Source organism: Phyllostomus hastatus, unplaced genomic scaffold (genome assembly GCF_019186645.2).
Source record: "Phyllostomus hastatus isolate PE091 unplaced genomic scaffold, TTU_PhHast_1.1 phas_scaffold_1066, whole genome shotgun sequence".
Taxonomy (NCBI): domain Eukaryota; kingdom Metazoa; phylum Chordata; class Mammalia; order Chiroptera; family Phyllostomidae; genus Phyllostomus; species Phyllostomus hastatus.
Window position 1 is genome coordinate 19,058,723 of NW_025334004.1, and position 24,979 is coordinate 19,083,701.

Below are 24,979 nucleotides of genomic sequence, written 5' to 3' on the forward strand. Positions count from 1 at the left end.
CATCTTAGTGGATGTAAAGTATCATTTTCCATATTGACTGTCAAGTTCTGGTATGGTTCTAGAATCCAAGTCTTTATATGTGTTCTATAAATTTTGTAATTCATCAAGGTTCCTCTTAAAGTAATTATATTCCAAATCCTCGTGATGTGTTGACAGTGACTCTTATTTAAGGGGAAACCTAGTAACAATAGTAAAGATTTAATGAACATTCACCAGGGGCCTGGTCCTGCTCCTCAAAATTACCCTGTCCATCTTGACAGAAAAATTTAACCATGCTAATCTATTATTCTGAAAGCTTACTAAACAAAGCATAACTACTTTAAAATTTATTTACAAAACTCATATTCCTAACTCCCTTCTTTTTCCCAAATATCTGGTTCCATTTCTCCCATGAGTACCCTTCAACATTTCCTATTACAAAGGGAATTGTTTTTCCAGAAGCTTTAGCATACTGCAAACACACACGGCAAGTCTATTAAGCTCACAGTACCCCAGAGGATAAGGGGGAAAGCAGAGACCTTAACACGCCATTGAAGCTTTAAGCAAGTTCTCACCACATAATCCCTAATCAATGGCTTTCTCAGTAAAAGAGAGGGAGGGTGGGTGTTGGTGAGGTGAGGAGTGAGAGAGTGTTTGACTGTGAAACTGGTTCCAGGATGGTACCATCCAGGGCGATCCTCCCAGGATGAAAGGACAGCTCTTGAATTGAATGGGGGAGGACTCACCTGTTCCATTAGAGAGGACAGATCACTTTTTACTTCTGAAGCTTCAACATAAGAGAATAGTCACACAAAAGGGATGATTCTTGTATACTTTTCTCATTGTATACTTTTATTCTATACATGTTCAAAAGCCAGCATGTGCAAAACCATTTAGCAAAATGCCACTGTGGGGCTCATGGTTTGTAATTTTAGAGAAACAACAACTAAAGGCTGTGCTGCACCTCATAAATTATGCAGTAAAGGGTTTTGAGTAAGATTGAAAAATAAGAGTAAAACCTACACTCCCAGCAGGCAAATATTGCTTGACATTTTTAATAATAATGAAACGTAAGACCTCAGTGGGGCTAAACTAAAACACATTTGCATGTCAAAGAATAGGTTCTATTTAATTTGTTTAGGTTTCTTTGCTAGTTTTTCTCTTTCATCTGGAATAACTTCAAGGTTACCAAAAATATAATAAATGCCTAAATGGTTGGGGGGAGATATGAACACAGGTGAAAACCATTGATTTTCTAATCAGACTTTGGAAGGTAAGACATCTGTATGCAAGAAGTGACTTCTGCCCTTTGCTTCTTTAATGCAGTTTTATTTTCAGAAGGTAAAAATAAAACCAAAGTATTGGCCAGCTTACGTTTATATAATATATATTCCCCTGACCGTGCATAAATGTAAGAGCTTACACTCTCTTCCTCATCCTGAGGCAGTTGGCGTATTTGTCACATTTTGACCTTCCCTTGGGAGAAATGCTGTGACAACAATCTTCTAAAGTTTAGCACTCGTGGGTTTCTTCACCCATTCTTGTTCGTTCCTCTCTTCAAAAGAAAAGAAAAGAGAAAAATCACAGCTGTGATTTATAGGGAAATTGGGTTTCACAGGTTCAGATTTTGAATTTAATCAACTCATTATGTAACTTTGATTAGCTTGAATGTTTAACGATATAAAACAAAACAAAAAATTGTATTATAATTTTAGGAAATCAGTTCTTTCTATATTGTGATTGGTCTTTATCTTTCTCTTAGTAAGTTGAAAGGTACTTTTAATGACTGCTAAGTCTTTATAAAAGGATAAAAATCTTCTGTAGATTTTTCTCTTTTTAATTAATATCATAATTCTTTCATGGTGGAGAAAAGGTGTTGAAAGAGACTAATTTATGCTTAAAACATTATTTTAACTTATCAGCAAAGCATCATGTGGACTTGTGGCTAAACAATTCAGTTCATTGTAACAATGCCTAAAAGAGAGTACTGAATTTTTCAAGAGTTTACACTTGACTGACAAATATTTTCCAAGATTAGGATTTTGTTGAACCAATCTTCAATGCACAGAAGAAATGCTTGAATTCCACTTGTGGTCATGTGTGATATAAAGTTTCTGTTTGTCTGGATTTAATCTCCTCTTGACTGTTGCCCCTGCTAAGGTGAGATCTATTTCTCCAGGATGGGACCAAGTATGCCCAAGTGCCTGACATTTACTAGGAACTCAGGTATTTGAATGAGGATGTGTAGGTGCACAGATGAATGGATGAAATGAAATCATGACTCTACCTGGTTTCTTGGGAGTGATCGTGCTGATTTGCACATTGTGATGGCATTGGTAGAACAGTTGGATTTATGCAGTTGGGTATTCACACATAGTGAACTCTAGGTTATGGAGTCACAGCTCATTTATAGAATTTGAATTGACTCGTGAATGAATCAATTTGAAATGGGAACTTGAGTATCACTTTGTTTTGCTGCAAAGTTAGGTGGAATCATTGCCCAATTCTGTGGTTTATCCTTCTGAACTCCTTCCCTCCTGGGCCTCCATGGTAGCATTTTTCCAGTCCTAGTATTCCCAATATAGCTGGGTTTCCAATTCTGGCTCTGTCTCCCTCTTACCTATTTTGGTTAATTATCTAATATCTCTTAGCTGAAGTTGGTCATTTATAAGAGGGGATGCAAATACCTAATTCTCAAAGTTATGAGGTTTTAATGCAATAATATATGTCTTCTAAGTAGAGAAACTTGTAACAAAAAATGCTATAATCAGCCTCAACAGTACTACCAATACCACCAATAAGCAGTAATACATTGAAGAAGTTATGAATTAGTAATATAACCTAATCTAAACTAATGTCTTCTCTGACCATAGGATAATGCCTCTCAAATGGTAAAACACCATGACTTACGCATAATTATATATTTACTTAAAAATGTTTTTAGTGAAGGAAATTATAAACCAGTACAAACTCAAATTGTTTGTTGTTTCTTGTGTATTAAGAATTTAGTATCATATCAATCCATGAGAAAGCAATATATTTTGACATGATCATGTCAAACCTGCCCTGACAAAATGCAATTTTCTTCATGTGTTTGTAAAATATGACTAAATATCTGTTACCCGTGCTCTACTTTGAATATCTCCTAAACTATAGAATATAATCAATTTTTTTCTTTTTTAATCTAGTTTTGATTATATATTTTTTAAGATTTTACTTATTTATTTTTTTAGAGAGGGAAGGGAGGGAGAGAGAGAGAGAAACATCAATGTGCAGTTGCTGGGGGCCGTGGCCTGCAACCCAGGCATGTGCCCTGACTGGGAATTGAACCTGGAACACTTTGGATCACAGCCTGCACTCAATCCACTGAGCTATGCCAGCCAGGGCGATTATATTATTTTTAATTGGGGGAAGATAAGATTTTTTAAGGCCTACTAGAATAAATTTAGTGTCTATGTCAGAACTGGTTACCAAAGCCTTTACATATTTTTTATTAAACTAATGATTAATAATATTTTAATGTTAAAAATCACTGAGAGAACTGTTAGAAGTATAATTTAGAATTGCTTTTGAAGTCTAGAATGGTGAAAAAGGGAATATATGTGGCTTAAATATTCTCTGTCTGCCCTTTTCTCACACCCATGTGTCTAGAATATAAGTAACCAAAATAAGGTAGTATATAGAAATACAAACTATAAATTTAAAAGAAGAAAATAACTTCAGTTTGGTGGTTTTGCAGACAAATCTCTTTATTATTTTTAGCTTTGTTGAGTTATGATTGACAAATAAAATTGTGCTATAAAAGCGTGACATGATGGCCCTGGCTGGTGTGGCTCAGTGAAGTTTGTGCTGGTCTGTGAACCAAAGGGTCGCTGATTCTATTCCCAGTCTGGGGCACGTACCTGGGTCGTGGGCCAGGTCCCCAGTTGGGGGTGAGCGAGAGGCAACCACACAGTGATGTTTCTCTCCCTCCCTTCCTCTCTCTCTAAAAATAAGTAAAATATATTTTTTTAAAGTATAACATGATGGTTTGATATATGAATACACTGTGAAGGTATTTTGACCAAGTTACTTAAAACATCCATCATCTGGCATATTTACCTTTTTTTTTTTTGGATACAACACTTAATTTCTGCTCCCTTGGCAAATTTCTATTAAACAATACAGTATAACCAACTAAGGTTATTAAGTAGGTCCTCAGACGTTTTATAACTGAAAGTTTGTACCATTTTACTAGCATCTCTCCATTTGTTCCACCCCCTAGAAAACATTATTTTACCATCTGTTTCTATGAGGTCAACTTGCTGGGGGGTTTTTGTTGTTGTTTTGCTGTTTGTTTGTTTTAAGATTCCACACATATGAGTGATTCCATACAGTATTTTCCTTCCCTGCCTGGCTTATTTCATTTAGCATAGTGCACTTCAGGTTCACCCACATTGTTGCAAATGACAGCATTTCCTTCTTTTATGAGGTTAAATACTATTCTATTGTGTGTGTGACATTTTCTTTATCCATGCATCTGTTGAGAGACACTTAGTAGATTGTTTTTATACCTTGGCTATTATGAATAATGCTGCGATAAACATAGGAGTACAGATAATCTCTTCTAGATAGTGATTATGGTTTCTTGAGATATACAACCAGAAGTGTGATTGTTGGATCATGCAGTAGTTCTATTTTTAAGTTTTGGGTAATCCCCGTGCTGCTTTTCATAGGGCAGCACCAGTTTGCATTCCCACCAATAATGTGGAAGGGTCACTTTTCTTCACATTCTCACCAGCATATATTGACTGTCTTTTTCATAATAGATATACCAACAGGTGTGATATGTTGTCTCATTGTGGTTTTGATTTACAGTTCCCTGATGATTAGTGATGGTGAGCATCTTTTCATGTAACTGTGGCCATGTTTATGTTTTCTTGGGGAAAATGTCTATTCAACTCCTTTGCCCATTTTTAAGTTGGGTTATTTGTTTTTGAATGCTGAGTTGTATGAGTTCTTGTGTATTTTGGATATCAACATGTGGTTGGAAAAAATGTTATCCCATTTCTCCTGGGACCTGTGGAAAATTGAAAGGTCACAAGTCCTCAAAGAATATCTCAAGAAAAAGAAGAAAGCATCAGTTTTGTGTGTTTGATAAATGAACTTTGCTGACTTCCTCATCATAGGAAAAATTTTCAGCATCTGTATACAACCTCTGAAATAAATGTGAAATATTTGGTATGTGCTCTATTAAAAATATTGCCATATAACTAATTTTCTTAAGAATTCACAACACAAACAAGGATACAGAAACTACCCTTGGCTCCCCCTGACCTTGTAGTTTGTGTTCCAATGGGCTATGTTCTGTACTTTTTTTAATATACTAAATGTTATTTCAAGTAGTAAGTAGAGAGATGTTCATAGGGATATTTTTTCAATCAAAAGTAATAAAATGCAGAACAATAGGTCACCTACTTCATAAAGACAGGGACAATGTCTACACATGTTTGTTCTTATATCTCAAATAGTAATTGGCACATAATAGTAATTAAAACATACTTGTTGAGTAATTTAATTAGGGAATAAATTAATTGAAAGCAAAAGGGAAACTTGAGAAAACTATGGCAGCTGAAGAGTTTGACCTTTGGGAGATTGTTAAATATTTTAGATATATTATGTGTGCTCTTAAGAGGTTAATCCAGAAATAGTGATTGAGTTTTAGGCAAAGGTTCAGTTCAACATAATGAAGGATATTCTTTTGTAATTGCTGGTTCAATGGTATCTCCTGCTAGCATGTGGGCTCTCTGAATTTATGTCCATGTGTATTTAGGCCACTATGTAGTCAAATGTCTCTCAAAAGTGAGCCTTTTGCCGTATGTTTGCATAAGTGAGTATATAAATAATTATTAAATTTTCCCAACTGTGTCGGAATAGTGATCTTCCTATCACTGTAGGTGTTCTAGAATTGTCCAAATGATTATACAGCCTGGGTATGCAGCAAGGATTAAAGCATAGAGGGTGGATTACAAAACACACAGTGTCAATCTCTGTAGTCTAACTTTGATCTTCTAGGATTCTATTTAATCAGAACAAGTGTTTTCCTGCACGTAAACTACTTTTTTAATACAGTTGTTAGGTAGGGAAATTTACCTTCCCTACCTTCAAAGCCTCTCCAAAGAGTCACAATATCTTGATCAATGGTAAGGAGAAAAAGCTGTGTGATTTTAGCTGCAGCCAAGTAGGGAGGAATCTATTTTTATATTGGGACTTAATCTAAAGGTTCTCTCCTTCTAGAAGATCATCTATCTTGACTGTAATCTTGTTACCTAGCTTTTAGAATATTCATGGTGTTCAGACCAATAGTCAAAGCCTCACTTGGGAGTATAACTTAATAAAAGGTTATCCTAAATGACGCCAGTAAGGCTTCTATAGAAATCTCATCACAGAACCAAGGCGATAATTGTGGGGGATGTAAAAATGACCTAATTTATTACATATGTACATATGGGGTTTCTATAAAAATATGGAGGACAGATTGGGCAGTTAAAACTCATATTCCATTTTGAGCTAAGGAAAGGGGGCAGGGGGTGACAGTTTGGGACATCAAAGGGCAAGAAGGTGATTCACGTAGAGACAGAATAGTAAATGTTTGGTAAAGAAATGTTTGCTGGACCATGTTTAACAATGGGACACAGAGAGAACTTTGACCAAAGGGACTTTCCCAGGCTCCTCCTTGTCTATCACACTACTCCATATTAACCTATACTCACCTATGATATCTCCCTTCCTAGGGCAGGTCCTCTATCTGAATTCTAGGCAGTGAGAGGGGAAGGTCGAAGGTTTTTCCTGAGTCTTTTCTTAAAAATAACCAGCTTAAAATAATCAATATCCTCAAAGGCATATTTTGGGGTGGCAAACTCTGCTTCCCTTCATAACCAATAGAATTCACGTCATTAAATGCTGCTTAAGTATTGCTCCTGAATATCACCTGGAAGCTAAGTGTCACTCTGATGCCTGTAAAGTATGTGCATGTGTGTCGTCCTTGTGGACAAACGATGACAGAGAGCTATAACAGCCGTGTCCTTGGTGCCTGTTATCCTTTCAGGAGAGCTTTTTATTGAGAAGAAGAAGTCACACTAATTGGATTTTTTTCCTGGTTGGAAGTACTTCAAAATTGAAAGGTATCCTCAGAGCAAGTACATAACTCTCCCTTTCAACTCAGAAGAGATTCTCTGATTTAAAAATAATGCTTACTGAGAGTTCTTCATCTGCCTGGAAATGACTGTGTGGCACCCAGACAACTGCAGCTGCCTGACTTCGTTTGACTTCCCAACCACACATCAACAGGCAGAAATGCAATCTTAACTATTTTTATTATCCTTCACCTAATTATACTGGATTTTTCAACACATGAAGAAAAATAGTACAGAAAGCAATGAGTACAGAATACTAAAAGATCGGTAAAGCTAAATCATTAAAGTATCAAAGTAGAGACTCTAAATGACACAGTTACAATAGAACTTGCCCAAAAATCCTTCATCCATCATGAAATCATACATACAAATTTATAAGTTCTCTCTTTAGGGAAAGGAGACGAAAAGAAACAATAACTGCTTGGTTTTACATAGCACTTTATTTTTTGTAGTAGTTATCACTTTAAAAGTGCATTCTTCTGGTATTATATGATTTTTATTTAATGTAACAATCAAGAGACATCCCCAGGGTCTCCCCCTAGTTCTTCACAGAAACTGGAGTAGTGATCTTAAAGCTCTTTGGGTTCTAAAGCCACAAACAGAGATGCCCATTCTGGTCAAATTTTGCTATTAGCTTCCTGGAATTTTCAGATCTTTAGAGCTTATCCTTTAACTCCTTATTAGAAACACTTCCTTACATGAGGGTCATGTCCAAGTTCAACATTTTGAAGGCTATAGTTTGTGGGTCCAACCAACATAATAATAAAGGTACAGTGTAGGAAAAATAATTTTTAAAAAATACAGAGTCAGAGAGGATTGAATTTATATATTTTGTATATGTGTTTGAAGAAATGCGAATGGTGTCCTGAAAATACCTGGCATCATCGTGTTCTTGTTCTAGAATTTTTGGAAAGTAAGTGTAGGATGAGAATTGGGAACTTCTCTTTATCTGATGTCTTGGGTCAGTGCTCCTGAATGCAGGTTTGGGGGCCAGCCAGCTTTTGAAATAGCTTTCACCAATGAAGTTATAAAAATTAGGACAGCACAATTACTTTTAATAAAGCCAATTTTTTGGATGTTCTATATTCTGAAAGTATCTCCTTTCCACTCTTCGATAATGATTTCTCCAGTGGCATCCCTTAATGAAATGTAAACATTTATCATGATCAAGGACAGATTAATTTAGTCACATTGTTTATTTTAATCCCCAAGTTGTATAATCTGAGATGTGTTAATTAGAAGCTAGGAGTCTCACTTTTTAAAAAATCTGTAAATTAAGGATGATGATAGTAGTAACTCCTTAGGGTCAGTGTATGAATTTTGTGGCCTGGTAATTTGGATAAAAGACTTAGCCTGTTCCCAGCTAATAGGAAGGACTCAGAAATTGTTATTATTTTTATTAGTTTGTCCAGGATCTTTTTAGCACATGTGATTTCATAACACTTGAAGCAGTACACATAATCTTTTTTTTTAATAAGTCTGTGCTTTTATGGGCTACTTGAGAGGGATGAAGTGGGAGGAGTGGGTGGCCCCAGCACCGAGCTGACCATGCTGTGCCAGCTTGTAGGTGATGGAGAACTCACCCAGGTTGTGACCAGTCATCCGTGGCTTGATTTCTACCTGGTTGAAAGTCTTGCCATGGTACACACCCACCATGCTGCCCACATTCTCTGGCAGGATGATCATGTCTTACATGTGCACCTTCACCACTTCAGCCTTTTCCATGAGTGGTGCCTCCTTCTTGGCCTTGCTCAGGTGCTTTGGCAGTGAGTGCTGCTTCCTCTGCAGGCCCTGGTTCAGCTGCCTCCCCTGCCTGGCACTGTAGAGATGTATCAGCTACTTATAGGACTAGTCAAGCAGCTGGTCGAGATCCACGCCACGATGGGTGAACGTGTGGCAGGTCTACTTCTTCTGCTCCACTTCCACTATCTTGTAGGTCCTTTGGAAAGGACCATCCCTATCTTTTTTTTTTAAATAGCTCTTATTTTGTGAGTCACTCTGAGAATGTTCCATCTTCTAATTACCAAGAGGAGCTGGCTGAGATGGCCAAAGTATGCTTGGAGAAACTTAAGAATACTGGTTTGGAACAAGAAGGCTTGGATTACCATCCCAGCTCCAACTATTACAAGCTCTGTGCCTTGAGTGTCAGTTAATTGCTCTAAGCCTTAGATGCCTTAGATAAAATGCACAACCAGAACACCCCAGAGGGGTTTCAAAGGACTAAATGAGGTGCCCCCAGAATCTTGTCCCTAGTGTATTTCTCATCACATGGTATTCTTTCAACATTAGCCTGAATTGGGGACAGAAGGAGTTCCCCATATGTTATGTCTACTATTTGATAATGGGACATCTCCTTGAATATTTGTCATTTTTCCTTTTTTTAGTAGAATTTAAGATATAAGGTATTTGAGATTTACTACCACTGTTCATCATCTTAATAACTCAATTTTCTCTGTAATTACCTGTGCAACTACAGTTAGACCCTGAGGGGGTAAGTGAGGAGGATGGTCATGCCCTTCAAATACCACTAACACAATCTCCTCTGTAAGAGTAGAACACACTTCCGTGGTGCATGGGAAAATCCTGGCCTCCTAGTAGAGTCCCTGGAATGTATGAATTGTTGCTTAGTTACCCTGTTAAGGTGGGCTGAGTCATGCTGATGAGACTATAGGTTCTGAGTGAGAACTTCCCAAAATAACCTGTACCAGCATTTCCCAAAGAGTAAGGTTCAGAGCATTCATCCCATGAAACGTTTATAAAAATGGGCTCATTCCCTGAGGCCCTGCAAGATGTCACCCTCAGGAAAGTCATTTGGTCTGAGCTCTAGTACGAGCTCATACAGGGGCTCTGATTTGGGCCGTGCACAAATGGGTGATCCCCCACCTGAATTCCGTTTTTTTCCCCTTTAGTGTAATTAACGGGTAAAACTTGAAGAAATGATGTCCTAAGTCTTTCCTAACTTGGATGCTTTGGCCTCTATGAATACATATTTATCTATTTTCTTTATTTTTTCCATAAAATCACCAGATCATGCCTTGAATGTTATTGGCATGATATCAGCAATAGCATTATTTTAAAAATTTCTTTGTTTCTCCTATGAACATCCACTAGTTATTTTCTAATTCTTTTATTTCCTAAACTAAGCCTGTGTCTGCTGGAATTAAAATAATAATTAAATATAAGAAGGAAACTACCATGAAATTTTAATTATGTCTGTCTTTGGGATTACAGATATTTTTCTATGCTTCATTTTACTCCTCATTTGTTTTATTTCCTACAATACACTGGTATGTGTTTTATACCTTAAAAATTAAAATGAATTAAAATAAAATTATTAATATTCTGATATCATTTATTCTCATTTGTCCTGCTGCTATTTTCTCACAGGTGACATGTTTTTAATCTTTAATAGTTTATCTTATTTATTTCCATGTGATATTAATCTTCTTTAATTAGATTACAAGCTCCTTTAGGTCAGAACCACTAGTAGAAAAAACAATTCTGTGACATATTTATTGCTCATGTTTCTTTTCTTTCCTTGTAAACTGATGAAAATGGAGGTTTTATTTTTTGGAGTAAAACTTTTGTAGGTATTTGGTTGTTTCTAATTTTAAAATTTCTCTCTGTCTTAATTCAGTTCTTTTTTTTTTCATGCTTTTATGATTTTCAAACTTTTAGTGGTTTCTCAAATATAGTGATAACCCTCTGCTTAACCCAAACAAGTTTTAAATAAAGGTCCATTAATAGGAATGAATGGATAATGAATACATTAATTTGTGTTTTGTTTTAGTCAGGACAAAGCAGGTACCCTTTCTTACCCCACTCTTTCCTACTCTAATGAGTCCATGGAGACAATGTTATGGCATTAGGACCTAGATCTTCTGCCTCTGATAGAGAATGCAGACTTCTAAAGGAGCAGTTCTGATCTTGCTTTCAGACAGTAGGGAAAAGAAAAGCCAGGAAATAAGTGCAGGTGCCCTTAGCCAGGGGTACCAAGTGGAACCTACAACACTGTTCTGGACAAGAGCTCTTAGCTGGTCCTCCTGCTGGACACTGGGAAAAACAGGTTATGGGGTTCATTGAAATCTAGGACCAGGGCCAGGGTTATGGTGAGGAAAATGAGGCCAAATCATGCAAGTGCAGGCTTCAATCCTATATTTGTTCTGTGTTGATAATTTTGTTATCCATGGATTTTTTTCATTTATTTTGAATTTCTAAGATGTTATATTCAAATACTCTTTATTTTGCTTGCTGAATTTTTTTTTGCACTCCCTTCAAATTCAGTTGTGTGCTCTGATGGGGCCACCATATTCTTAGCCAGGAGATTGAAATGTGGCTTTGCTTGCTCTCACACAGCCTGTAGGTTTCACAAAGATAACATTTCACAAGTTGTTGTGCATCAACAGTCTTCTTCTAGGTTACTCTGGGGTCCTCTGGAGGCTATATCTGCTACCACAGAGATGCCGGAGCATGACAGGGAGCCCATCCCTCTTCCTCTCTCGCTCTCCTTCGTATCCTTAGCACACCCAGCACAATGTTAGACCCTTCGAAATCACTCAGGAAATAGTATTTGATTATTTTTTCATGTAACATATGTGTGCTATATACAGTACACACACATGCACACTCTATAGTGACTGGAACTCTGAGAGTTCCAGTTAGTCCAGGAGTCTAATCAGCCACCTTATGAAAAAATGCATTTCTGCAATTTATTTATTTTAAAACGAGTGTGTATTGAGCACTGCCCATGTGGCTCACACTTATTCTCCCCAGCCACCCTGTGAGGCTGGTCTTATTATCATTCTTATTTTATAGACTGAGGTGTAAATGCATTAATTAATTGCCCAAGGCTACATAGTAAGCACAGCCAGAATTCAAACCTAGTGTCTGGAATGAGTTAGAACTGCTTCTCAAGTGTACTCTAAACACTATGTGCTTTCCACTTTGTAATAGACCTCACCACTGTCTATCGTACTCCAGTCAGCCCTCATCCCTCGTTTATACTACCTGCCCAGCCCTGGTAAGTATTTGCGTATGTAACACCTACCAGAGTCTCCTCTAGCTGTAGCCTTTTATAAGAGGTAGCATAGTTTCGATTCAGTCCCACTCACTGCAAGGGGTCAAAGATGAGAGGCTAGATGGCTTTTTTCCTTCACATTTATTTGAGAGAAAAGCTTTTCTTCATATACGAGGAAGTAGTTCCCTCCACATTTCCCCAATAAAACATGGAAAAAAACAACAAAATAGAAACAAAAATCAAGTAAGAGTAATGATGTTACCAAAGGCACAGTCAGGATGACTGGTCTGGCTTCCCATTACTCGTCTTCCCGTAGATGTAGTTTGATGGAGGGTTATGACAACTATGGACTGTTAGGTTTTGTCCCCCTGAAAGTCATATGTTGATGCTCTAACCCCCTAGTGTGGCTGTACTTGGAGATTAGGTCTCTAAAATAATAATTAAAGTTAAACGAAGTCATAAACAGGAGCCTGATCCCTTAGGATTTGTGTTTATAAGAAAAGACACCAAAGAATTTTGTCTTCATCCCCCTCTACCTGTGCTCACACAGTAAGGAAAGGCTGTGTCAAGATATAGCAAGAAGACAGCCATTCGCAAGACAGGAAGAGGATCCTCACTAGAAATGGACCATGCTGGCACCTTGACCTTGAACTTCCAACATCTAGAACTGTGAGGAAATACACTTCTTTTGTTTGATCCACGCATGCAGTGGTATTTTGTTATGGCACCCTGAGCTGACTAATCCAAGGCTTAACAATTGCTGTGAGGATGTGTTCATGTATTTATATTTACTCACGTGGTTTAGGACACTCATGACACCCAAGAGCTGCTGGCATAAAGCGGTTTTCCTGTTTCCTTCGGGCTATCTCCACTCACTTCACACTTATTAATATTATCTCAGGAAAAACAAAAATGTTCTTAATATGTATTTTTAAAAAGTGTAACAACTTCCTTATTGTCTTACCTATTGAAGGAAAGAACTTGGTTGCTACTAATTGTCCCATTCGCCTGAATTAAAACATGGGAGGGTTTTAATCTCTATTGGTCTTACACTACATAGTTGGGCAATTTGGGGGAAGCATTAACTTCTCTGGATCTCAGGTCTATGTTTGCTAAAATGAGAATCATAACAATTACTTCAAGGGGCTATTACATACTCTGTTTCTTACCAGTATGTTATACTAAATGAAGCAAAGTATAAACACACTTAGCACCTAGCCTGGCTTCATTTCCCCCATTGAAGCTGCCCTGGCTTGCTCTCCAGCACACAGCTGCCTAGAATAACGTGACAATCACGGCTGGTGGCCAGTCCAGAAGTCTGCCAAGCCCCAATCTTGTCTGTTATTTCTTAAGTATGGCCCAGATCTACACTTTTCTTAAGAAGTAGTCATTCATCCACAGTCCACACTAGAATGGCTATGTCCTTGCCTTGACTTAGTCCAGTTACCGGACAAGATAATCTTGAGTGGCCTTTGTCTTTCTTTTAATTAATAAGACTTACATTTTTAACCCATAGGAACATGACATACCATATTTCAAAGCAATGTGGAATTTGATCATTCTAATTACAGACAGCAATGTTTAATCTCTCTGCCCTATCAATAACTTCTTATACAAGGATCTAGACCAGTGGTTCTCAACAAGATGTGATTTTTGCCTCACAGAAAAGCACTTGGCAATGTCTGGAAACACTTTTGGTTGTCACACCTGGTGGAGGGGAGCCACTGGCAGGAATTTAGGGGATGATAGAGGATAATAGAGGTGAGGGGGCACAGGAAAGCCCCCCAACACACACAACAAATAATAATCTGGCTCCGAGTATGAGTAATGCTGAGGTTGGGGGGCACTAATCTAGACTGAGCTGGCATCCAGCCAATCCCTTTACAGTCTCTCCAAGTAAGCAGGTGCTGATCTGTCTGCCAGTAAGAGAAGGATAGGCAGCTTTCCATTGTCATGACCATCATACTTCCCAGGTGCATACCATGGATTCAACACACTATAAATGCGTGGGTTTCCCTCAAAACAAGATGTGGAGTAATTTCAACATTAGGTTAAAGGCCACACCTTGGAGTCAGACAGATTTTGGTTTGGTTTTGGCTGTATCACTTACCAGTTCTAGTTTCATAAGTAAGCCGCTTAAGTTTATAGAGTTTTAGCACCCCTCAACAGGATGGATGCAACAGCATAATGACATTATATGTATAATAAATACCTTTAGCACAGTGTTTGTGATACGGGAAACAATCAGTACATTGTGAATGTTACCATTTTTGACATATTCGTGTCACCATCATTATCGTCACCGCCACCACATCTCATCTCAGCCTGGCTGAGAGCCATCTCTGTGATACAACCTAAGCTGTGCATGCAGGAGATGCCACATGTAATGAAAACCATTTGTGTTCATTCGCCCACGTGTGACTCAGTGGGGAAGCAACCTGAAGAAGGTTAAAGGAATTCAGGCATCCAAAGAAAATGACATTTCATCACCTTGGCTCCACTCTCTATTTCCCTTCAGATTGATTTTCATGAAAATATGTATTGTGGGCTGACACTGGAGGAAAATGTCAACCCCTGACTGTGGTGGCGGTTGATGGCCAGTAATACCTTACACTGCAGAATATTTTCTTCATTTATTATTTTTTTCCTCCCAAGAGAGTCTTCATTGTTTTCCTTGGCTATTATTGAAACATTCAGAGCTTCTCCAGCTTCATGGATTTGTTATTTTTATCAGTTGACCCTTTAAATTTGATTCAATTAAATTTTACTGTTCCGTTCTATGGAAAATTCCACAACTTCCTAGCTTTGAATGGAGTGTGATCTAATACCCAAATTATGCCCTCAGAACCCAGTCTGTCTTCTATCTACCTCCTGACTCCAACCTCATGTGAGTTTTAGTCTCAAGATCCACAGGTATCAGGTTTCTTGCCAGCAGCTCTGGGTCTGTGTCTTCTCAAGTTGAATCTAATGACATGCTGGATGTCTTTTTCCTACTCAAGATTCTCAACTGCCCCTTAGTCATGTTTGAGCACCTTGCAGTCTAGCGTAGAATCCAACACTCAGCAAATACATGTATGCCTCAGTAGGAAAAACAAGAAAGTTGAGTCCCAGAGAGAAAATACATGTATCTTAAATTGTACATCTGGTTAGTAGCAGAATGTAGGAAACATTGTTTGCCTGTAACACAAGGTAATCCAACTTCCATTACCAATGAATGTGCTTCAATGTAATTGCCAATGAAATCTGAGGAGAGGTCTGCTGGGGAGGTACACTGGAAAAAAAGAGGCTTTTTTTAAAAAAAAAGAGTTTATTTATTTTTAGAGAGAGGGGAAGGGAAGGAGAGAGAGGGAGAAAATGTCAATGTATGGTTGCCTCTCTCACGCCCTCTGTGGGGAACCTAGCCCACAACCCAGGCATGTGCCCTGACTGGGAATCGAACTAATGACCCTTTGATTCTCAGGCCAGCATTCAATCCACTGAGCTACACCAGCCAGGGCAGAGGCTTTTTTTTTTTTTTTTTACTTTTTACAGAGATCTTTTTACCTTTTGCAGAGACCCATGAGACCAGACAGCCTCATTCTTTGGCACAGTGCTGCTTATCAGCACATGCCAGATGGAAGGAAGTACCACACACATTATATGGCCATTGGAAGAGCCAGCACAGAGCTGGAAGTTAGGAAGGACCTGGGCCATGATGCCGTAATTAAGATGTGTATTGACTGATCCAGGAATTGCTGGCTTCTGCAGTTTTTCTTACTGTGCAACACAATAATTTGTGTTCATCATTGAAGCCAGCTATGATAGCACTTCTGTTCTTTGCAGCCAAAAGCATCCTCATAGGTACCAATGGAGTCAGGGCCTTTTCCAAGAGATCACTTCACTTGTCAAGAAACAAGACCCTTGTCTGGAACACAGAAGCAGCTTTTGCCTGGCCGGACAAAACAATGTGTTACAATGTGTTACATTGATGGAACACATTATCACCTTGTCAGTCATTTTACATATTCGAAGCATGCAGATGGTACGTGGGCCTCTTCTGATGTCCTTGCAGCAATACAGAAAGATTGCAAACTTAGATCCTACCTTTAAGGAGCTTATAGTCTCCCTCCAAGACTTGAGGACTGGCCTGCCCAGCCTGATAAGGTATATCCCAGCAGGTTCCTCTCTTTCTTGTCTCAGCACTACCAGGTACATGGTAGGCATTCAACATACAGGTTGATAACTGATCTGTTCACCTGGCCAATGTGCATCCAAGGAACTATATCCCCAAAAAGAGAAGTATGGGAGAAAATTTTTTAAAAGTAAGACCCAGCTTTATTTATCTTACAAAAACATTTTACTTTGGATTTACTGAAAGATCTGGTCTCAGAAATTGGCAGTGACTGGCATTTAGAATTCTGGTTTTAGAGTAAATGAATGAGAAACCTGTCTTTGATGAAAAAGCAGGTGTTCCATGTAAGACCTTCTTAACTAACATCCCAACATGGTAATTAATTTTTGCATACTCTGAACAACATTAAAAAATTTTAATTATAGTTAAAAAACACACAAAATTTACCACCTTAACAATTTTTAAGTGTACAGTTGCATGGTGTTAGGTATATTCACGTTGTTGTGAAACAAATCTCTTGAGCTTTTTCATCTTGAAGCTGAAACTCTATACCCACTGAACAATACTTCCTGTTTCCCCTGCTCCCTTCTCCTGGCAATCACCATTCTGCTTGCTATTTCCATGCATCTGACTAATTTAAAAACCTCATTTGAATGCAATCATATGGTATTTGTCTTTTCGTGACTGGCTGATTTTACTTAGTATAGTGTCCTCAAGGTGCATCTATGCTATAGCATGTGACGAAATTTCCTTCTTTCTTAAGGTCAAATAATATGCCTTGCATGTGCATGCCACATTTTATTTATGCATTCATTCATGCATGGACATTTGGGTTGCTGCCACCAATAATGTTAAAGTGAATCTAGGTGTGAAAATACCTCTTTGAGATCTTCCTTTGAATCTGTTTAGATATATATCTAAAAGTGAGACTTAGGAATCATATGGTAATTCTGTTTTTAATTTCTTGAAGAAGTTCCATAGTATTTTTTATAGTGGCTGCAAAATTTACATGTCCTCTAGCAATGCACAATTCTCTACATCCTCACTAATATGTGTTATTTTCTGTTTTGGTTTTGCTTTTGTTCTCGAGTGGCCATTTTAATGGGTATGATGTGATATCTTACTGTGGTTTTGATTTGTATCTCTCCAGTGACTGGTAATATTGAGCATTTTACAATGTGCTTGCTGTGTATTTGTATATCTTTGGATAAATGTCTTTTCAACTTCTTTGCTCATTTAAAAAAATTGGGGGGGGTTATTGTTGTGGGTGAATTGTAAGAGTTCTTTATATATTCTAGATATTAATTTCTTATCACATATGTGACTAGCAAGTGTTTTCTCCCATTCTTTAGGTCAACTTTTCATTCTACTCTTTCATTTGATGAGCAGACATGTTTTAGTTTAATGTAGTCTCATTTGCCAGCTTTTGCTTTTTTTCCCCTATGCTTTTGGTGTTAAATACAAGAAATCATAGTGAAATCCTACATCATTTTGCTTCTCATCAAGCTTTTGTCCAGTAGTTTTATAGTTTTAGGTCTTATTTTTAATCCACTCTCAGTTAATTTTTCCATATGATGTAAAATAAGGGTCCAACTTCATTCCTTGAATGTGGAAATGCAGTTTTCCCAACACAATTTGTCGAAGAGAGTGTCCTTTTCTGCTGTGATCTTGGTGCCCTGAGCCAAATCTTGAAACAGATAAAGAACTGAGGATAGGTACATGTTTGGATAAATGTAGTGTTGTTTTGTTTCACTTATAAGAGTTGGAGCCCCTTAGATCTATTGTGTATTAATTCAACAAGACACAAAGCCAGAAATTCCAGTCTTTACACCTTGAATTCTCACTTTTTTTGTGGTTTGTTTTTCATGTGCTATAAATGAAACTACTTATCTGAATTAATTCTGACCTCTCACTGAGATGAGCCAATTAAACCTATTTAATTTCTACAGATGATGTATACCATGTGGCTTTTTTTCCTAGAAGTATAATGTAGCTCTGAAGGTGGGATTTTCTGCAGCCCTTATGAGACCTTATATGACAATTTAAATGGCATGGATTAAAATTGCTCTATCTTTTTGTGGGTTTTATTAATGAAATGTGAGACAAATTAATTCATCAGATATTTATGGAAATTCTACTTTGTATTTAGTGGAATACTGGATAGAAGATTAAAGATATATTTTTCTTCTGAAGGAATAGAGGGTTTAGTAGACATAATGCATGCATTTAATCATAATATATGATGGCAAATAAATAGCAAGAACTGCATGCAATAGAGGAAATGCTGATCTAGTTGAGGGCACTATAAAAGACTTCCTGTTTCAGCTGGTATTTGAAGGATATTAACAGCTGCACAGAAAGGACACCTGTAGTTTTTCCAGCCACAGCTCCAGCTGAGGTCCTGGAGACAGACAGCGTTAGACATGTGAACAAGTGAATCTTCAGATGATTCCAGTGCCCGCAGTCAAACTGCTCCAGCTGATGCCAACAAGTAAAGATGAGGTCAAGCCACCAGCCCCACACAAATAGCAGAATTGTTGGCAAAAGAAATGTCATTGCTTTAATGCACTAGGTTTTGAGGTGGTTTGTTATATTGCAATAAATAATTGGACTGTGTATATAAACAAGAAGCTCTTACGGGTTGTTACATCTGGGTAACTTCAATTTTTTTTTACCTATATTTTCTACTGCTACAGTAGTAAAATAATTACTTATATTATTAAATTAATAAAATCGTGGAAGAAAACTCACTCACAAATGCAATGTTGCATTCCCTCCAAAATGTTGCAAATAATTTGCTGAGCTGAGACCTAAATGGGGGAAGGAACTTAAGGGCAGAAAAACTGGTTTTAGCCTTAGAAGTAGGTTAAAATTTTTTAACTGATAAAAACAAAACAAATTCTTGCTAATTTCCTTGAGCAAACATAGAATATCTCATTGCAAGATACTTAAAAACATTGATGGGAAATATGTGATATAGTTAATTGATTCTAAGGACTATTAGCTATTTTGACTCTTATCATGAAACTAGGTTAGTAAAAAGTTTACATCTTATGATTTAATACACATAAAACATCCATATATTTACTCATCAACTTACATATTTATTTTTTCCTCTCCTTTGAAGTCATAACCATAATAAAAAATTATTGTTCTACTTACTACACAAAAGCCTGTAAGTCACCCACATGGACAGAATGTAATAGAACCAAGTAAAAAGGAAACAATATTAAGGAGGCAGGGAATTTATATGCTCATTAGATTTGAGGGTGTTGGAAAGAGCAGGAGTATGTTAAGAGGTTGACAAAATTATACTATGAGCCAGTCAATGCCAATGTGGCATTTTTGTTAGCGAATAATTAATATAAATAATGCTAACTTCATTTTAAATATCCTATATACCGAAGAAAATAGGGGATCGATGGTGGGAAGCAGATGGATCATTTATTTCTCAGTTACAGCTGACACATTAGTTACAGAAATTTTCACATCATTTATTTTTTATAGTCCATTTTACAGCTGTGTTTATTGTTGTCATAAATAAATACATTATATCCTCTCATTAGAGCAGCAATGGAGATTTCTTCTAACAAAACACTCCCGTGCTCACGTGACACGAGCGCCCCGAACGGAACACCAGCGAGGGAGGGTGTCCACGCAGCTGGAGAAGGCCTGCCTGTGGCGGGGGCGGGGGGCGGTGAGGGCGGCAACATGCGGCCCAGTGAAAGGATACGATTTTGCATTTGGACAGAGATTATTAATACCAGAGAAAATGTACATCTCACACAGTCCTTCTAAGAATACAGACAAACTTATAAATCTACGTGTGTATTTTTCTAGCAACAAGTGCGGGTTGCAGATGACCATCCAGGACACAGCTAGATAAGTTATTACTTCCAGCTCACACTTTCCCTACAACTGAAACCACGTCTCATAGTCTGAGGGGAGATAGCCACACCAACTTAATGTTTTATAGCTTCATCCATTTTATCAGGAGAAAGGGAGGTCTATTAACAAACAAATAGCTAGACTGTTTTATTTTCTCAGAGACTCCCTGCTAGAGCAGTGTGGGGTAGATCTTGGATGAGTCAAGGAAGTCGCACATACTTACCGAGCGCCGGCAACCTCACTCGTAGTGTGTTGGGACCCAGCTGATCTCCTTGTGTCCATGCTGCCAGGAACTTACAGAGGGAGTTGTACAATCTGGAAAACATACTCCCTGATCACTTGACTGATATTCAAATCTATCATATGTTGACATTCTACCCATTTATTATATCCCTTGACTTCTGCAGCCTTGATTAATTATTTACATGGATCTCATCTTGTCTGCTTTGTGTCCTTCAAGAGTCCTTGGTAAACTGAATTTTAGCAATCACTAAGACCTTGAACTTGGAGTCAGACAGAGATATAGATTAAAATCCTGCCTCTTCCACAGGCCACATATATGACCTCAGGGAATTTATTTACATTTTTTCTTAGTGTCCTCATCAAATGTATCATCACAATAATTGTATCTATCTTATAGGGTAGTGATATTACATGAAATAATTACTGCAAAGTACTTTGCAAGGTTCTCAACATATAGTAAGGGTGATTGTGTTGTATATTTATATTACATGTAATTGTAGTATATAATGTGATGTTTATCCTGAAACAGGAATAGAGAATTTGCTGCTGTGGGAACACAATGTGTAGCTACCATTTGAAAAGATGGTTTCTGAGAGAGCACTGAATGAGCAAAAAGAGTCATGCCACTTTTTAAACTGTGTGACTTTGGGAAAATTGCTTCAGCTCTTTGAGCCTCAGTCTCTCTCCTTTGGACAACAGATACTGCCAAACCATAGGACATCGGTGTGGAGTCTAACGCACATACAACACCATGTATGTAGTTGGCGCCCAATGAATGATGACTGAATGAAAGCCTGAATGCATGAACGCAGATTCCATTACTATCTTCATGCTACAGGTGACCAAAATGAGGGTCAGGGAGGTGAATTGCTCCACAGTCTCACAGCAAGTAAGTGACGGAACTATTATTTCTATCATGGAGCTAAATATACACATCTTTTCACAAAAGTCTGATAAATACCAATTCATCTCCTTTCCATAAAGGTGAGTTGGTTTAAAGAAGGAAAAAAGAACTGTTTCTTAATATTTAAAAATGTGTTATTTCTAAATATGTCTATCTGACATCTTTGGCTCTTTGAAAACCCAAGTTTGTTAAATTCCAATTTCAGTGGATTGAGTTAAGAAGATAAATACTACATGAAATTGTGACAAGTGATCATAGTTATTTCCAAACAGGGTGTTATTCGACAATTTTTCTCTTGGACATTACTGTCTCTTTTAAGTAAATATTTAGTCATTGCATTCAGGTCTCTGGGGGGTGGAACGGGGGGGTTGCCAAGTGAAATGTATATGAAGTAGAGAACACTCCCGTGAGTTAAAACAAGCCCTGCTGATTTCTGAATGTCTGTTAGGTGTACAGGCTGTGTGTTACCTATGCCAAGGATTGCAATGTCATGCCAATAAAAAGGAAGTGAAAAGACAACTTTCAGGCCTGCAATTGAAGAATAGTAAATGGGAGGGGCTTGGAAGGATGTTTCTAAGTTAGAAAAAGCCTTAACTTTCATCAAAACCACTACAAAAACTTCACTTTGATGCTGGTGATGATGCCTGCCTCTGATTCCTATTTTTATTCCACTTGGTGGTGAAAACCCTTAGTTTGAGACTAGTAGTTCTACTCACGTGGGCTGTGAAAGCAAATATCTGGCTGAACTACTCAGCAAACCCACGGGTGTACAGAATCAGCATTCCTGAGGGAAAGGGGGAGAAGAAAATCACTGACTTGCCTCCTGTAAACTCAATGTGATCGAGAGTCAGAATCTGCCTTTGAGTGAAAGAAAGGGAAGGTGGGGCAGAGGCTTTTCACCGTGGGCGTTACAGGTCAGAATGCCGGGACTGCTCTCAAGTCCACTCTGGGCCTCCATTTCTGCAGCCACCACCGCTTGCTACCCCCACATTCTCACCCAAGCCATTTTCAGGTCGCGTAATGACATGCGTCAGCTGTTATGTTATGCAGAGGGAATTGCTGTTATTTTGCTCCTGTAGCTGTCTTTTGTTTCCCATCATGGCACACAAATTAAACCTGCAGATGTTTATTAAAACTGTATACTGGATGGACTAATACTCACATTGTGCCTCAGTGCCTGGAGCCCCACAAATACAACACTGGAGTCTTTCTTACCTAACCCTCCCGTTACATCTCCTCCAGGTAAACTCCCCACATGCCTCAACTCACAGTTGCCACTCTTGTCTTATTTGTTACAAAACAAACTAATGACTCCGTTCTTTGGCTACATCCTATTATATCTTATATTATCACCATGTTATGGAAATTATTGCATTTTTCTTGTTTATATGCATTATAAACCCAACCAAATTCAATGTCTTAAGAATTTCATAAAATCAAAGAGCCATGCCTTTAAAAATTACAAAATTTTAGACTTTCATAGCCACAAACTAATGTTTTTAAAACAACATTTTATTGACAGGATGCCTTGATGATTGCTTGAAAAGTGAAGAGACTTGACCCAATATTGTGCAGCCTGCAATAACTCAGAGATAATGAGTCTTTATGTTAACAGTAAGGATTGGTTTATATGGATGCCCTGTCAATGTGTGTTACTGAATTACAAAGTATGTGTGTATATTAAGCTCCACAGTTAATCAGTAAGTTCTACAAGCTGAGGATATAAAGATGAAACAAACCAACCCTGTTTCCTCTGCCATCCAACCGTTTGTCATGTGATGGAGTCATGCAAATAGACAAATTTTAATATTAAACCCCAAGGATAATTAATGAGCATAAAGAATTATGTGTGGATTACAGATAAGGGTAGCAATTATCCCACCCACTCCAGGAAAATTAGCTAAGGCTTTGCCAAGCTCATTTCAATTTTCTGGGATTTGCAGGATTAGTAGGAGCTTGCCAGATGAATAAAGACGGGGACATTTGTTGCAAGGAGAACAGAATTTACAAAACCCACAGAGCTGAAAATTTACTATGTGCCATGAGGATGGTGAGAATCTTCTAGTACCGTTGACTGTGGGCCTGATGCAGAAGCGCTTTTTTAAAAATATTTATTTATTTATTTTTAGAGAGGGAAGGGAGGGAGAAAGAAAGAGAGAAACATCAATGTGCGATTGCTGGGGCTGTGGCCTGCAAACCAGGCATGTACCCTGGCTGGGAATTGAACCTGTGACACTTTGGTTCGCAGTCCGCGCTCAATCCACTGAGCTATGCCAGCCAGGGAGAAGCGCTTTTTAAGAAGAGACTGGAGAGTTAGATAGGAGTGGGGAGGAAGGGTACAGGAAATGGGAATTATACCTCAAGTCAAGCATCTGTAGAGTAGGCGCTCTACAGATCCTTTCTCATTAAACTAATTTGTCAGCATTATGACAATAAAAGGAAAGGGAAGTCACACAGACCCTGAAGGAAAAAGAAAACCATGGGTGTCATAATTTCTGGGACAGGAGTCAAACCTTCTGAGCTCTTTGTTACCTGGCCCTAAGAGAAAAGGCAACAGTTCAGCCCAGTTCCTGCAGGTAGCCAGTGCTCTCACACCGCGACTCGTCACCGGTACCCAATTAACTTGCTTCCCAGGATACACTCATTTGCACAGAAAATTCCAGCTGTCAGCTCAAAGCATTTTGCTTTGGGCTTTCAAATCACTTTCCCAAAAGAAATGACAATAGCTATCATTCCTTAGCATTTATTATGTGGGTCTGGAAATTATGCTAAGCACTTTTAATAACTGTTTTTGTTAAATATTTAGAATACTCTTATAGTTATCAATATTACCTCTATTTTGAAAATTAGGAAATTCAGACCTGAAGAGTTCAAGCAACTTGATAACTTTATCCATACACACAGCATATGTTAAAACTAGTATTTTAACCCATGCTGGGTAAACACATTAGAAGGTGATACAACTGAGCCAGAGCCACAGCAGTGGGTTTGCAGTCAGAGGGCCTAAGTATAAACCCAGTTTTCCTACTTAGTTACGTGACACTGGGAAGCCTTTCACAGGAGGGACAATTTTTTTTTTATGTGAAATAGAGAAAATAAATAATGTAAGTAAACTTTGTTGGGTTTAGAACTTAGGAGCTGTAACAAAGGTCATTAAATAAACTGCATTTTTGTCTTTACATGAGGCTGTACAGCAACTGCACAACACGTATCATCATTACATTAGACACGGAAATAAGTGATCTGCTATGACATTATTAGCAGTGTTCATTCCCAGCTCATTGAATAGGTGGCAGACCTATACATTTGTAAGGATCATGAGAAGCAGTAAGAAAAATTCATGAGAGCTTCAACTGTACTGACAACATACAGTTGAGAGGCTGGTATGTGATGTGCATTATATATCTGCATGTATCTGAAAAAGCTCATAGTAAATTAAAATGTATAAGTTTCAGAATGAACCTAAAACATGATTATATTTAGTATTTCTTTGGATTTTTCTTTCCAGCAATTCCTCCCAGAGGCTTCCTCTTGGGCTCTCCACCTCTTAGACTCTGAATGTGGTGCTTACAGTCAATACTTTGTGGCTCATTACTGGAATTTCTGGGCCACAGAGGATGCATGTTTTCCTCGTCTCTCACTTACCATTACTACAGTCTAGA

General features: G+C 38.0%; 2 pseudogenes; one reads left to right on the forward strand and one right to left on the reverse strand.

Moving 5' to 3' along the window:
- Positions 1-8,648: 8,648 nt before the first annotated feature.
- On the reverse strand, positions 8,649-9,167 carry LOC123829040 (annotated as a pseudogene).
- A 29-nt stretch (positions 9,168-9,196) lies between these two features.
- LOC123829041 overlaps positions 9,197-24,979 on the forward strand; it is a 33,310-nt pseudogene continuing 17,527 nt past the window's right edge.